Below are 15,000 nucleotides of genomic sequence, written 5' to 3' on the forward strand. Positions count from 1 at the left end.
CCACCTCTCTCTCTCTCTCTCTCCCTCTCTCTCACCCCTCTCTCTCTCTGCTTCTCCCCACCCCTCTCTCTCTCTCCGTTTATTTTCTCTTCCTCTCCCTCTGTCTCTGTCTTACACAAACACACAAACATACACACACACACACTCTTTTCATCCCTCTCTTTTTCTCTCTTCTGTTTATCTCTTTCTCCCCCTCTCTCTTTTTCTCCAATGCATGAAGCGAGATCGATAAAAACGCGACACAACAGTGAAACAAAGAAAATATGTTGCCAAACCCATACAATGTCAAAAGAACTATTCATTCACTTGAATACAAAACCACACATAAACACATAGTATGTGTGTGCGTGCGTCCGTGCGTGTGTGCGTGTGTGTGCGCGCGCGCGTGTGTGTATACAAGTTTACAGAAACCCAGATATGAACACATACATGCAAACCTCTTGATGGTTTAGTGGTAACGCATTCGACCGCTAATTCAGCGACCTGAGTTCGAGTCTCCACTCGGGATTGGAAAACTCGTGATCTAAAACCTTTGTGAAACACACACAAACACACACACACACACACACACACACACACGAGTTACCATTCGGGGGCTTGAGGCACGGAAGCCCCTCCCATTTGAGGCGGGGCTTCGGTCATCTCTCTTTCCTGATTGGCGGAGATCATTTCCAGCCTAGTTCGTTGCAATATTTCTATTACATACGTACATATATACATGTATATGTATTTCTTTAAACTGCATCTTTCCGTATACGATTTTACCCCGAGCCAATATTTGCTTCCACGTTCAAAGGGAAAGGCAATAAAAGAGACAAAATCAAACATGGTGGCGATAAAATAAGACGAGAATAAAACGAGAAAAATGACAAACTGGCAACTGAGGCCTGCCATCTCAACGCGTTCGAAACGTTTGTTCCGACTTCGGGTTAGGATTAAGAAATATATTTCGCATTAAACCTAAAGAATCGGATGAGGTGTTGCTTCATTGTGGACCGTGCCAGTTGAAGGTATACCATAGTTCAAGTTTAAAGAAAAATAATATATTCTCTTTACGTTTACGCATGTACGCACACACACGACATATATATAAGCACCGAACATATAAATAAATGAATATATATATACATATGTGTGTGTGTGTGTGTGTGTGTGTGTGTGTGTGTGTGTGTGTGTGTGTGTGTGTGTGTGTGTGTGTGTGTATGTGAGTGGCCCTTTACCTTTCCCTCCGGCTGCCGCCAGGCGATTCTGTTCCCACCCGTGGAGATGTCTCTCCAGTCACCGAATGACACAACTCGATGATGTAATGACCTGAAGGGAACCGGGAGGGTCTTGGTGGAACTCGAGAAAGACGAATGGCAAGCCTCAATCAACAAAGGACACCAGCAACGGCTTATATATACTTTAATATATATATATATATATATATATATATATATATATATATATATATATATATATATATACAGTATATATGTGTGTGTGTGTGTGTGTGTGTGTGTGTGTGTGTGTGTGTGTGTGTGTGTGTGTGTGTGTGTGTGTGCGTGCGTGTGTTTTGTGTGTGCGCGTGTTTTGTGTGTGTGTGTGTGTGTGTGTGTGTGTGTGTGTGTGTGTGTGTGTGTGTGTGTGTGTGTGTGTGTACACGGGAGGGAACATGATCACTAATGCAGTAGATATCTTTAATGTAAAAGTCAATCTTCATAAGTCTTGGGTGTCATAAATAAATAAATGAATAAATAATTAAATGAATAAATATAATCTCAGTTATCTTTGGTATATTACCGAAAGACCTAGTAACCATCGAGTAGAAACAATATCATAAAAACAAATCAAGTAATTATTTGATTAATCACTGAAAGTAAGTTGATATAAAAATAAATCTTAAAAGATAAATATATACTGTAAAATGAATTTATGAGAATGATTTCAACAATACATAAAAAGTAAGCTTTTGGATATTTCATATGGAAAAGATAAAGAAAACGAAAACGAAATAATTAATAATAAAAAATGTCCTCAATTGAAATCTCCGATGTATCAAACACTTCAGGAGCTTTTAGTGAATGAGAACAAGGAAGGGAAAGAAATGTGAACTAACCCCAAAATGTCCTTCATATAATGCAGAGATCAAGAAGAAGATGAAAGAATAGAAAAAAAAAGGAGAAGATGAAGAAGAGGATAAGGAAAATGTGAAGAAGACAAAAAAAAAGGAAGAAGAAAATGGATAGGAGGAACAGGAAGAGGAAGAAGATGAAGAAGAAGAGAGAGAGGGAGATGATGGAGAAGAAGATAAGGAAAAAGGTGAAGAAGATAAAAAAAATTAGGAAGAAGAAAATGAATAGGAGGAACAGAAAGAGGAAGAAGATAAAGAAGAAGAGGGAGAAGAGGAAGAAGAGGATGAGGAAGACGGGAAAGAAGATAAAAAAATTAGGAAGAAGAAAATGGATAAGAGGAACAGGAAGAGGAAGAAGATGAGGAAGAAGAGGGAGAATGAGAAGAGGAAGAAGAGGATGAGGAAGACGGGAAAGAAGATAGTAAAGATTAGGAGTAACAAGAAAATGGAGAGGAGGAAGTGGAAGAGGGAGAAGAAGATATAGAACAAGAAGACAGAGATGACAAAGATGTAGAGGAGAGGGTAGTGAGGAAACAGAAGAAGAAGAAGGCTGAGAAGATGAGGAAGAAGAGGAAAAAGAAAGATGTAGAAACATGGACAATAAAGAGAGTGGTTGGAAGAAGAATACAGAGCAATGAAAAAGACGGAGATGACAAAGAGGAAAGATAAGAAAGGAAAATATGGAGAAAGGACAAGATAACAAAGAATTGGACAAAGAATTGGACGAAGAGGACGAAGACGAAGAGGACGAAGATGAAGATATAAAGTAAGGATCATGTCAAAGGCCTCGAGTAAATAAACAACAAACAAGAAGCAAAAATGAAAAAGTCTTGAAGAAAATTTACGAGATCTGAAAAAATATATATAACAAAAAGGAGCGCATTTTGTATCACTGAAGAACCCTTCCCCTCCTCCAAAAGTGTAGCACAAGAAATACCTCCGATTATTTCGGGAAAAAAATGTTAAAGTTTGTTTACAAATGGCCCTCTTCGCCTTGTTTGCTCAGCTGCACGCATGTGGTCTTTGGATTTTGAGTTTTTTTTTTAAATATTAGGCGAATATTTCTTGTTGAACTTCTTGTTTTGTTTTCATTCTTTCTCCTTTTCATAAATTTTCAGTTTTCCAATTCCCTTTTCATGGGCGAAATATTTTTTCTATCCCCTTTAATCTTTTATGAATCTTTTGATTTTTTCCACTTTTTCAATCTTTGTCATCTTCTTTATTTATTCATTTATTTATTTTTCTTCTTCATTTTTTCACTTTTCTTTTTCTTTCTTTTTTTTGTTACTTTTTCTCTTTTTCATTTACTTCTCTTTTACATACTACGGAGGATTCAGTCTGACTTAAACAAGGCTGTGGAATTAATTCACTTCAAGATACCACAAATCGGGGTATTCACACAACAACCATTTGGTCCAGGTAAACGCAGTATTAGACTCGTATTATTGAAAGTATATATATATATATACACACACACACATATATATATATATATATATATACATCTATTGTCTCTAAGCATATGATAGAAAACTTGATTTTTATTTACACAAAAGCCTTCCATGTTTGTACAAATATATACATACCACTACGATAAATAAGTAATGAGAAAATGTCCGGAGAGACACTATTAGTTTCATAAGCTTACAAAACTTTGTCTCCTTCAAAATAATTGCCTCTCGCATCTACACAAAGTCCTTTTTCAGTAGTCCCTTCAGGTATCTTTCCGATTCCTCTTTCAGGTCCTCTGTTGACTGGAATCTGGTTCCCCTGAAGCTGTCTTTCGTGTGTGGGAACAGGAAAAAGTCGCAAGGGGCTAGGTCAGGGCTGTAGGGTGGGTGTTGTACCACTTTCACTCCCCTGTCGGCCGTCCAGGTGGTCACCAGCGTTGACTTGTGGCATGGGGCATTGTCCTGGTGGAATCACCAATGGCCACTCCTCCACTGCTGAGGCCTCTTCTTCCTCATCTTCTCCCTGAACTTTTTCAGAACAGTAAGGTAATATTCCTTATTGGCGGTTTGACCCTGAGGAACCCAATCAACGTGAATGAGCCCCTGGGAGTCAAAGAAAGGAATGACCATGGCCTTCTCTTGCAACCTGCTCATCTTTGCCTTTTTAGGTCTGGGGGAGGGCGTGTGCTTCCACTGAGCACTCTGACGTTTGCTTTCAGGGTCATAGGTGAACACCCAACTCTCGTCGCAAGTCACTACCTTATTCAGGAAACTTGAATCAGCTTCTATCATTTCGAGAATGTCAGTGCAACATTCCACACGAAACTGCCTCTGGTCGTCGGAGAGGATCTTTGGCACGAACTTGGCACAAACTTTGTGGAGCTTCAGATCTTCGGTCAGAACTGTCTCTACTGTGTCAATACTAATACCAACAGCTTCAGATATCATCCTCACAGATATTCGACGGTCTTGCATCACTAACCTTTGCACTTCCTCAATGTTTTCCTCCTTGCGTGCACTTTTCGTTGCTCCAGATCTGGGTTCATCCTCAACCTGCTCATTTCCTTCAGAAAATCTGTTAAACCACCGATAGAAACTTGCTTGGCTTATCTGTTCATCCCCATAGGCCTCCTTTAACATTCCATAAGCTTATTGTTTGATTTTCTTAAGTTTAACACAAAAATTTGATGGCGTAACGTTGTTCCATGTTTCCCTGTATCTTGACAAGTGTTCACAGATCGGCAAACCGAATCAGACTGGTTCCATCACGTTTAGAAAGTTGCCAGTTAATCATTTTATAGAATATATGTATGTGTACTTCACCATGAAGTAGTATTTTGATCAAATCATATTTAATGTCTCGCCTGACATTTTCTCATTACTTATTGAAAATACCTCGTATCTACATGCGTATACACAGTACACATGTGTATACGTTCATACACACACACACACACACACACATACATATATATATATATATACATGAATACGTATATATCTACATACATTCATAGTCACATATATACGTACATGAATACTGTATGCACATTTGTACATACATTCATACTCATATATATGTATACATGAATACGTGCCTGTGTACATAGATTCATTCGCACCTATATACATACATAAATACACAGGCGTATATACACACATATATATGTATATATATACATATATATATTTATATATATATATATGTATATATATACATATATATATTTATATATATATACACGTATATTCATACGTATGTAATACAAACATACATGCATACATACCTCCGTACACGCTTCTACCACACGTTCAGACATGGATGTGCACATGCACACATACCTCCTTAAACACATGCACATATATTCATACACTGAAACTATTCTCGAACGGGGAATTAACAGCTAACGAAGGACTGATACGTGTTATGCAGCACATCACACGTATTTCTAACAAATCCCCACAGAGAGAGAGAGAGAGAGAGAGAGAGAGAGAGAGAGAGAGAGAGAGAGAGAGGGAGGGGGAGAGAGAGAAGAGAGAGATGACAAAACCAGAATTGTTCAGTTTTACAAATGTCAACATTTTATACACAGAGGCTGTAATTATAAAACTTTAATTTTTCAGAGATGCTCATCCCCCGTTCACAAAATACGTATTATTTTCAGTATTCCGTCAGTGAAAATGAGCGTTTCTATCCTTGGGAGTAATATATATATATATATATATATATATATATATATATATATATATATATATATATATATATATATATGAGTGGAAGGGCGGTGAGCTAAACACAGAGAACAGTTAAAGTTTTATTCACTGACGTTTTGTCCTTAGCAGGACATTCTCAAAGTACATACAATCTCAGAAAATGAACAGTTTATATAATTCATCCTTGCCGTGTTCCTCTCCGTCCATACTCTCATCCGTTCTCAGCACTTCTCATGTGACTCCGACCATGCCGCTTCTCCCTCCGTTCTCAATCGTCCTTTTGACCTCCTTGATAATTAAAGTGCCTGCTGCTCCTGCTAATTTTATAAACCCTTCCCTATGGTTGATGCAGGGGTGGGAAGTAATGTAGGCTGCCTCCACTATTTTTTTTTTCTAGACCTTTGTGGAGCACCTCTATCTTGTTCCAATCTGGAAGATGACCACATTGGTCTAAATGAACCACTAGCGAGTTGGAGGTTCTGTGAGCTCTGACGTCATTTTTGTGTTCATATGTCCGCAGCTCCACTGATCTTCCCGTCTCTCCATAATATCCTAACGGACAACCACCACATGGTATATTGTAGATCGCGCCTTTCTCCATACTTTTTTCTGATTTATTTCTATTCTTATTTTTGACAACCTCTCCTAATTTCGTACCCGTGGAAAAAGCAACGCTCACACCCGCTTTTGTGAGAATATGTCCCAACTCCTCCGCGTACTTCGAGTTGGGGACGGACAAAAACCCAGCCCTGCCTTCTCCGGACCGGTTGTCCTTCTTCCTTCTCATTATTACCGTTGCTTTCTTTCTCAATCTGTGCAGTAGTCCTTCCGGGTATCTGAGTTTAGTGAACACTTTGAATATATATTTAATTTTATCCTCTAAAAACTCTTCGCTGCAAATACGCTATGCCTTTAAGAAAAATCCTATAACCACTCCGTTTTTAATTTTGTTACTATGCGCTGAGTAGAAATGAATCACATCGTCTTTATTGGTGCTTTTTCTGTAGACCGAGAATGATACCTTACTACCTCTCCTCCAAATCACCGTATCCAAGAAAGCTAGTCTGTTATCCATCTCGTGTTCGATAGTAAACTGGATGTTTGGTTCGACATGATTCAATCTACTCAACTTGTCATCTAAATGTACCTCTTTCGGAGCGATGACGAGGACGTCGTCCACATACCTCAGCCAAAGCGTGTCTTTACCCATTATCCTTATGAAATAATCTGTCTCTAAAACTTCCATATACAATGAGGCCAGAACCGCACTGAGAGGACTACCCATTGCAAGTCCTCGGTGTTGTCTGTATTCTTTCCCGTTGAACATGAAAGGACCAAACTTCACACATAGAGACACTAATTTTAAGTAATCACTTTTCCCCACTGGTAAATCATCCTCATCCAAACTGTCTACCACCTTCTTTGCCGCTGCCAACGCCCCTTCTACCTCGACATTCGTAAAGAGCGCAGTTACATCATAACTAGCCATCACTTTTTCTGAAAGATCCACATTCTTTAACCTCGTGATCAGATCCCCAGAGTTTTTTAAATGGGCGTTACTTATCGAGCCGAGCCTCTGTGATAGTGGCTTGGTTAGGCATTTGGCCAGTCTGTGCGGGGCGCTCCCGATACCAGAGCTGATGGGTCTCGTCGGGACGTTTGGTTTATGGGTTTTCGGAAGACCCCGCATTCTGGGTGGTTTAGGGGCTTCCTCTAACAGACCCAGTAGCTTCCTCCCCCCCCCGCCCCCGGTTGGTTCTTGTGAGTATCTTCCTTGATTCTTTCTTAAATTTCTCCCCTTCTAAAGCTGCGTGCCCAATACGTTTCTCTTCATATGTATTGGTGTCGCTGAGCAAATCTAACATTTTTGTGCCATAATCTACCCTGTTCATGACGACAACTCCCCCACCTTTATCCGCACTAGTGATTACTATATCATCGTCCCTTCCTAGTTTCTCTAAAGCAGGCCCTACACGATCAGTATCATTGCGCAATATTCCGTATTGTACAATATGGTGTAGAGATGGTATTGAAAAGGCACGTGAGTTTGGCATGGTCATTTGATGCCTTCAATATATTGTGTCATTCTCCAATACTATCCCTACACCGTCAATAATATTGTACAATACGGAATATTGCGCAATAATATTGATCGTGTAGAGCCCGCTTTAGGCTAATCTGAAGCGTCTGGGTATGGAACATTGGTTGATCGTGGCTAGAGCATGAGGCCACGTGACTAGACCTTGTTTGAAACCTTTTTTCCACGTCATTGTCATTCCATCTGTAGTTCTTGTTTAAGTAATCAGTATAACTCTTGCATGAACATTTTTATACATACATACAGTATACTCAGTATACTCTTGCATGAACATTTTTATACATACATACACATAAAGAATATACATGCACAAATATACATGCATACATACTCGTACATACATACACACACAAGAGGGTACGTATAACGCGCACGCGAACAAACACACACACACACACACATACACACACACACACACACACACACACAAGCACATATATACAGTATACTTATGCATAAACATTTTCATACATACATGCGTACACATACAGAATATACAGATGCATTTTTCCATACATACAAACATGCATACATACATGCATCCGTACATATATACATACATAGGAGGGTACGTATAACATACATACATACACACACACACACACACACACACACACACACACACACACACACACGAAAATCCTAACGACGCAAATGATGAGTAGGCTGAAATAATTTCAGTATCATTGCGCAGCGAGTCGTTACTCCAACTCTCATGGGCGGGGAGTTGGGTGTGTGTGTGCGTGTAAGATCACAGCATAACCCATAGATCGGTCATATATGAGCTCTGAGCTCTCTTTTGGGAGGGATATAGCTGTCGATCATGAGTCCAACACGTGATCCAGGAGCATGGTGAATCACACACACATAAACACACATATAGACACACATAGGAGGGTACATATAACGCCCGCGCACGCACACACACACACACACACACACACACACACACACACACACACACACACACACACACAATCATACATACACACACAGACACACACACACACACACACGCACACACACACACGGAGCATACCAATACATTTTACAAGCTCAGGCTCCATGCAGAACCTAACTGGATTCTTCCTAGGCAGACCAGGATCAGAGGAGACCCCTTTTGACGTCATCAGGAGTCTTTCTTATAACGTCATCAGAAGTCTTTCTTATGACGTCATAGAAACCCTCTATCACGTCATAAGGCGTTCTCTTCATCCATCATAAAGAGCCTTTTTCTTGCGTCACAAGGAGCCCCGTATTGCGTCATAAGGAAACTTTGTATTACGTCATAAAGTGCCTCCCTGTGACGTCATTGGGTGGTGAGTTTATATTCTCTTAAAGTCATCAGCTTCTTCATTACATGGGAAGTGGGTGGGCTTTCCATAATGTGACTAAAATATACTATAATATATGAAATATGATACATATTAAAGATATATATACATATATGTATATATATATATATATATATATATATATATATATATATATATATATATATATATAAAAGAAATAATAAAAGTATATGTATAAGTAAATTTTAAAATATAAATACATAAATAAATATGATATAAAACAAAGTAAAAATGAATAAATAAAGGATATAAGTAAATAAAACAAAATAGATAAATTGAATAAATAGAATACAATAAACAGATAGATAAAAATAGAATGAAATTATAAAGAAAATAGAGAAATAGATCAACAAGTACAATATTAAATGAAATAGAAGCCTGAAAATAAATGAATGAATAAAACATATAAATAAATACAATGAATAGACATATAAAGTAAATAAATAAAATAATTAGATAATAAACTTTGAACAAAATTATGAAAAAAGTGTAAAGCGAACTTCAGCGAACAATTTAAATTGACCCATAAATGGAATTTCCTTTACAATAAAATCACTTTAAGAAAACTAAACTGTTTACAGAAGAACATATAAAATGGACCTGATCTGGATGTCCCCAATAACACGCCTCATGGCTGAAAGGCTACCTTCCCTCCCTCTTCGCTGCGGAAAATACTTCCCTCCCTGCACATTCAGTGCAAACCATCTGAAGATGTAATATACGAAAGCGCTCTGCTTCGTTAGTTTCTTTTTCCTAGTGGTCCCCTTTGCGTAAGTGAACGCACGTACCCTTCTTCTTATTAGCATATATATATATGTTGAGGGCCTTGCTAGAGAGGGGAGTGTGGGGGGGAAAGGGTGCAGAGGATGATAAGAACTGTGAAAGGTTTTTGGGCAGTCTGGGCTCCCGTGAGGAAGGGGCCTTAGGGGCCCACTCTACTAGGGGGGGCCCCTGCTGGGTTTTGGGTAGTTTGGGGCCCCGTGGGGAAGGGGGGGGGGGCTCATCTGTTGGGGGTGCCCCTTCTGGCCCTCTCAACGAGAAAGTTAATAGATAATTTTTCGCCCTTATCCCAGAGGAGGTTATAGACTCCATGAACCTGACACTCTCCCTCCCTCCCTCCCACCTCCACCCCCAGGGGACCACGGAAATGAGTCAAATAATTTGACGACAAACGGGGTCAACATAAAACATAAAGGCTCGCATGCTACTTGCTTTCGCCACTTGGTTTAAGCCACTGTTTCCCAACCCTGGGGAGGCGACCCCAAGTGGGGTCGCCAAGACATCTTGTATGCTATTTTTTTTTTCAAAATTATATGAATTCAATACAATAACCATGATGATTTTAACTTTGTCTTTTATAACATTACTTCACCTTTCTTACACATATATTTATTATATTTGTCCCCTACTTTTTAAAATCAACAACTAGTCATATATATTAACACATATACGAATAGATTAGATGGGTAGTGGTGATATCATGAGGATCATATTGGGGGTCGCCTGGAAAAATATTGGGAAATTATTGCCTTAAGTAAAAATGATTTCAGTGACAATATTCAAGGCTTGCGTAAGAACATCTCAACAATGTGTCTAAGATTCGTATTCTAGATTTAACTTCTTTTAGTTCGTCATTCAGATTCTCACTGTATGACGCAAGAGTAATTTGAATTTTGGAATTTTGAAAAAAAAAATGAAAATGAAAAAAAAAGAAATTAAAATTGAAAAAAAAAAATCCTAACCAAAGTCGTTTCGATTCGACCGAAATAGCAAAAGCAAGTAACATGCTAGCGAGAAATGCTGAGTGTGCTGCCACCTTAAATCGTCAGTGATATGGAAGGCGTGACGTCAGATGGTCACATCACTATTAATCGAGGTCATGCGCACGTGAATAGAATCGCCTGGCGGCAGCTTCAATGTGGAAGGAAAATCTCACGCGATACAGAAAGGTCTTAAAGTCTCCGGCTCAATGAAAATACATTAATAAATGAACAAGTAAATGCATAAATGCATAAGCCATTAAATACTCGTATATCTGACTACGAGAAGGGCCAAAAATGTGCAATATTCACACACACACACACACACACACACACACACACACACACACACACACATATATATATATATATATATATATATATATATATATATATAATGATTATTTATTGTGAAAAAATTTGAGGACAGAGAGGAAACGGAAACACGAGCTCTTCTTGCGTTTCCGTTTCCTGTCTTTCCTAATATATATATATGTATATATATATATATATATACATATATATATACATATACATATATACATACCTGTATATATAATATATACATATATGCCTGCAAAAAGATCACAAAACCATGTGATCCAATAAATTGCTGAATAACCACAAAGGAAACCGGAAAAGAAACTAGAATTCCCAAGCGCTTTCGTGATATTTCCCCTAAAGATGTGAAATGTCACGAAAGCGCTTGGGAATTCTAGTTTCTTTGCCGGTTTTCTTTGTAGTTATCAGCAATATATGTATATATGTATATATATATATGTATATATACATATATATATTTACATATACACACACTTTTGTGTGTGTATGTATGTATGTATGTATGTATGTATGTGCGTGTGTGTGTGTGCGTGTATGTGTGCGTGTGTTTGTGTGTGTGTGTGTGTGTGTGTGTGTGTGTGTGTGTGTGTGTGTGTGTGTGTGTGTGTGTGTGTGTGTGTGTGTGTGTGCGGGTGTGTGTGTGTGCGGGTGTGTGTAGATATATGAACATAAATAATTTTCATGGATGTATATGTACGTTCATATGCTGACTAAAATTTTCTGCCAACATCAGAGATGTGGTTACTTCCACCAAACCATTCACAATGACCTTTAGCATAATGAGACAGTAAATCCCCTAATCCCCCTGTGTCCCTATCCCCCCCTAAGCCCCACCCCCCACCGTCTCCCCTAAGCACATTGGGTATCAGGGAAACAGAGCCAATACTCAAGTTTGGGGCAAATGGACTGTAATGGCTGATTACGAAGGGAACTCGTACTCGGCCCTCGCCATTGCGAGAAATAAATGACTTTCTTCGAGACCCTGATGACTCCCTGGAGGATCCCAACACGAGCTGTGGAGAGGAGATCAGTTTCCAACTACGTTCTATACGTCCACGCCTTTGTCTTCTAATACATGTGTACACACAAACACACAAAATATTTCAAGAGATTTTCCCCCCCCTATAAGGGGGGTAGCCAGGTCATAGGCACGTGCCTATTCCCGTCCATTTCACTCCCCTCCTCCACCCTTTCCACCCCACCGCCCCCTCCCCATCTCAGCTCCTCATGGATGACGGGTCATCCCTGCATCCGCCAACTGCCCTGGGTCAGAAGCAATGCAGCAAGACACAGTACTGCGTTTGACCCAGGGTAGTTCGCGGGTGTAGGGATGACCCGTCACATACACACATACATGACATATATATATATATATATATATATATATATATATATATATATATATATATATATATACATATATATATATATATATATATATATATATATATATATATATATATATATATATATATATATATATATTTAATCTGTGGGTAGGTGGCCATATGTATGCATGAGCATTTTTACCAAATTGTATTTACCATATAGAAATGTAAAGGAAAAGAGCTAGTCTCGTGATATCCCGTGTCTGTGCTTCCACTGCCGTGTGTGTGTGTGTGTGTGCACGCGTGTGTGTGTGTGTATGTGCGTGTGAGCGTGTGTGTATATTCATATACACACATACAACCTGCGTACACACACGCTTGTGCGCCTGACCCTATACGCACACACACACATACATACACAAGGTCCTGTGTGCGTACATTCTTGCATTCCTGCTCAAATTCCGGGTCTTGTTTTAAGCTCCGGTTTGGAATTCCGGAGGGGACGTCCACTTTACTCTTCCACCATCTGACATGGAACTCCGGTGGGGTCGCGTGTGGATCTCCAGTCAACCTTCTCTTCGTGTCTCTTCAGTGTAGGTACTATGGTCTCTTGTAGTCTCCTTTATTATTATTATGTTCTTACGTTCCGCACTTCCTCTCTAATGGTGTCCATCCAACTTCGACATCCACGAATAAATGAATAAGCAATTGAGAAATAAGTAATGAGTATGCATGTATATACATGTGTATGAAACTATATATATATATGTATATATATATATATATATATATATATATATATATATATATATATATATATATATATATATATATATATATATACATATGAAATAAATAAAACAGTTTATATTCATAATGATTAAAAACAATGATTAATAAAACCGATGTATATGAACGAATTAATAGATAGAGAACAATGGATGAAATGACAAATGAATATATTCATGCAATAGAAATTAGAGAGAGATAGGGAAGAGAGAGAGAGAGAGAGAGAGAGAGAGAGAGAGAGAGAGAGAGAGAGAGAGAGAGAGAGAGAGAGAGAGAGAGAGAGAGAGAGCATAAGGGTACCATTTTACTTACCTCCCCTTTTCCCACCTCTCCCCCCCGTCCCCCCTTTCCCCCTCCCCTCCCACCTCTCTCACCCTCGTCCCCACACTCCTCTCTCCCTCCCACCTCAATCTTTCTCTCTCTATCTCCCGTCCCAATCTCCCACCTCTCCCACCCTCCCATTCTCTTCCCCCATCCCCTCACTTCCCCCCCTGCCCCTCTCCCCCCGTCCCCTCAGTTCTCCACTGCCCTTCTCTCACTCCGCTCTTCACATCTCCCTCCTTCTCCTCCTCCTTCTCCTCTCTCCCCCTCCACCTCCCCCTCCCCCTCCCCCTCCCCCTCGGGGGTCAAATCATGAAATGACTGGATCCGGGCGAACGCTGAGCACAGCTGGAAGGTGACACCACTTCCGCCCAGCGTCAAAACCAGCTGTCGAGGGACGGAAGCGAGGGCGGCGGCGGCGGTGCGTCAGGGCCAGCTGATCCACCGCTGCCGCCGTGGTAGTAGTAGCTAGTAGAAGTGCACCAGAGGCACGGCGCCAGCTGCCGAGTGTGGTTGTGCAGCTGAGGGGAGGAGGGGGGGGTGTCCAGAGGCTGGTTTTGCTCCCGTTGTGTTGTTGCTATTGTTGCTGTTACTACAGTTGTTGTTGTTGTTGTTGTTGTCCTTGTTGCTGCTGCTATTGTTGGTGACGGTGTTGCATATTTTTCGTTGTTGTTGGTAGTGGTGGCATCGTATCTGCCCTTGCTTTCGTTGTCGTTTGTGCTGGTGATGTTCCTGCAGTTGTTAGCTGACGAAAGTATTTTAGCCAACTACGTTACTTTGTTCCGTTTATCTGTAGCGTTGTCATACACGTTTTGGCCTCATAACATGCTTTGATCATAACCATACTACGGCACTTTATAAAGAGGATTTAAATAAGTGATTCCTAACTTTTTTCAGTGTCCGTACCACTTGATACCTCGGACAAATGTTCTCGTACCCCCGATCCAATACAAATACAATGCAAACGTATCAAAAGGATTAGTGATGCAAACCTTGCTTTGCTTTCTCGTTGTAAATATAGAGTACCATTGCACTGGCTTTCATGTCTCGTACCCCCAGGTTTAAGGTTTCGTAACCCTTTGGGGTACACCATACACGTACCCCAGGCTAAGAACAACCGATTTAAAGGATGACCCCAGGTTATTATCTTAGGTCTAGGTCAAAAATCAAGGTCACGATGAGGTCAAATGTGATTTTCGTTCAAGGGTCCAATATGGCAAACGTTCTGG

General features: G+C 39.8%; 1 protein-coding gene across 3 annotated transcripts in view; it reads left to right on the plus strand.

Annotated features, from left to right (window-relative positions):
* The window catches only part of LOC143022595 (cGMP-specific 3',5'-cyclic phosphodiesterase-like), a 347,172-nt gene that overhangs the window by 81,408 nt on the left and 250,764 nt on the right, over positions 1-15,000 (plus strand). The window lies entirely within an intron of this gene.

This window comes from Oratosquilla oratoria, chromosome 3 (assembly GCF_046742065.1).
Source record: "Oratosquilla oratoria isolate Oo_2021 chromosome 3, ASM4674206v1, whole genome shotgun sequence".
In the NCBI taxonomy this organism is placed as follows: domain Eukaryota; kingdom Metazoa; phylum Arthropoda; class Malacostraca; order Stomatopoda; family Squillidae; genus Oratosquilla; species Oratosquilla oratoria.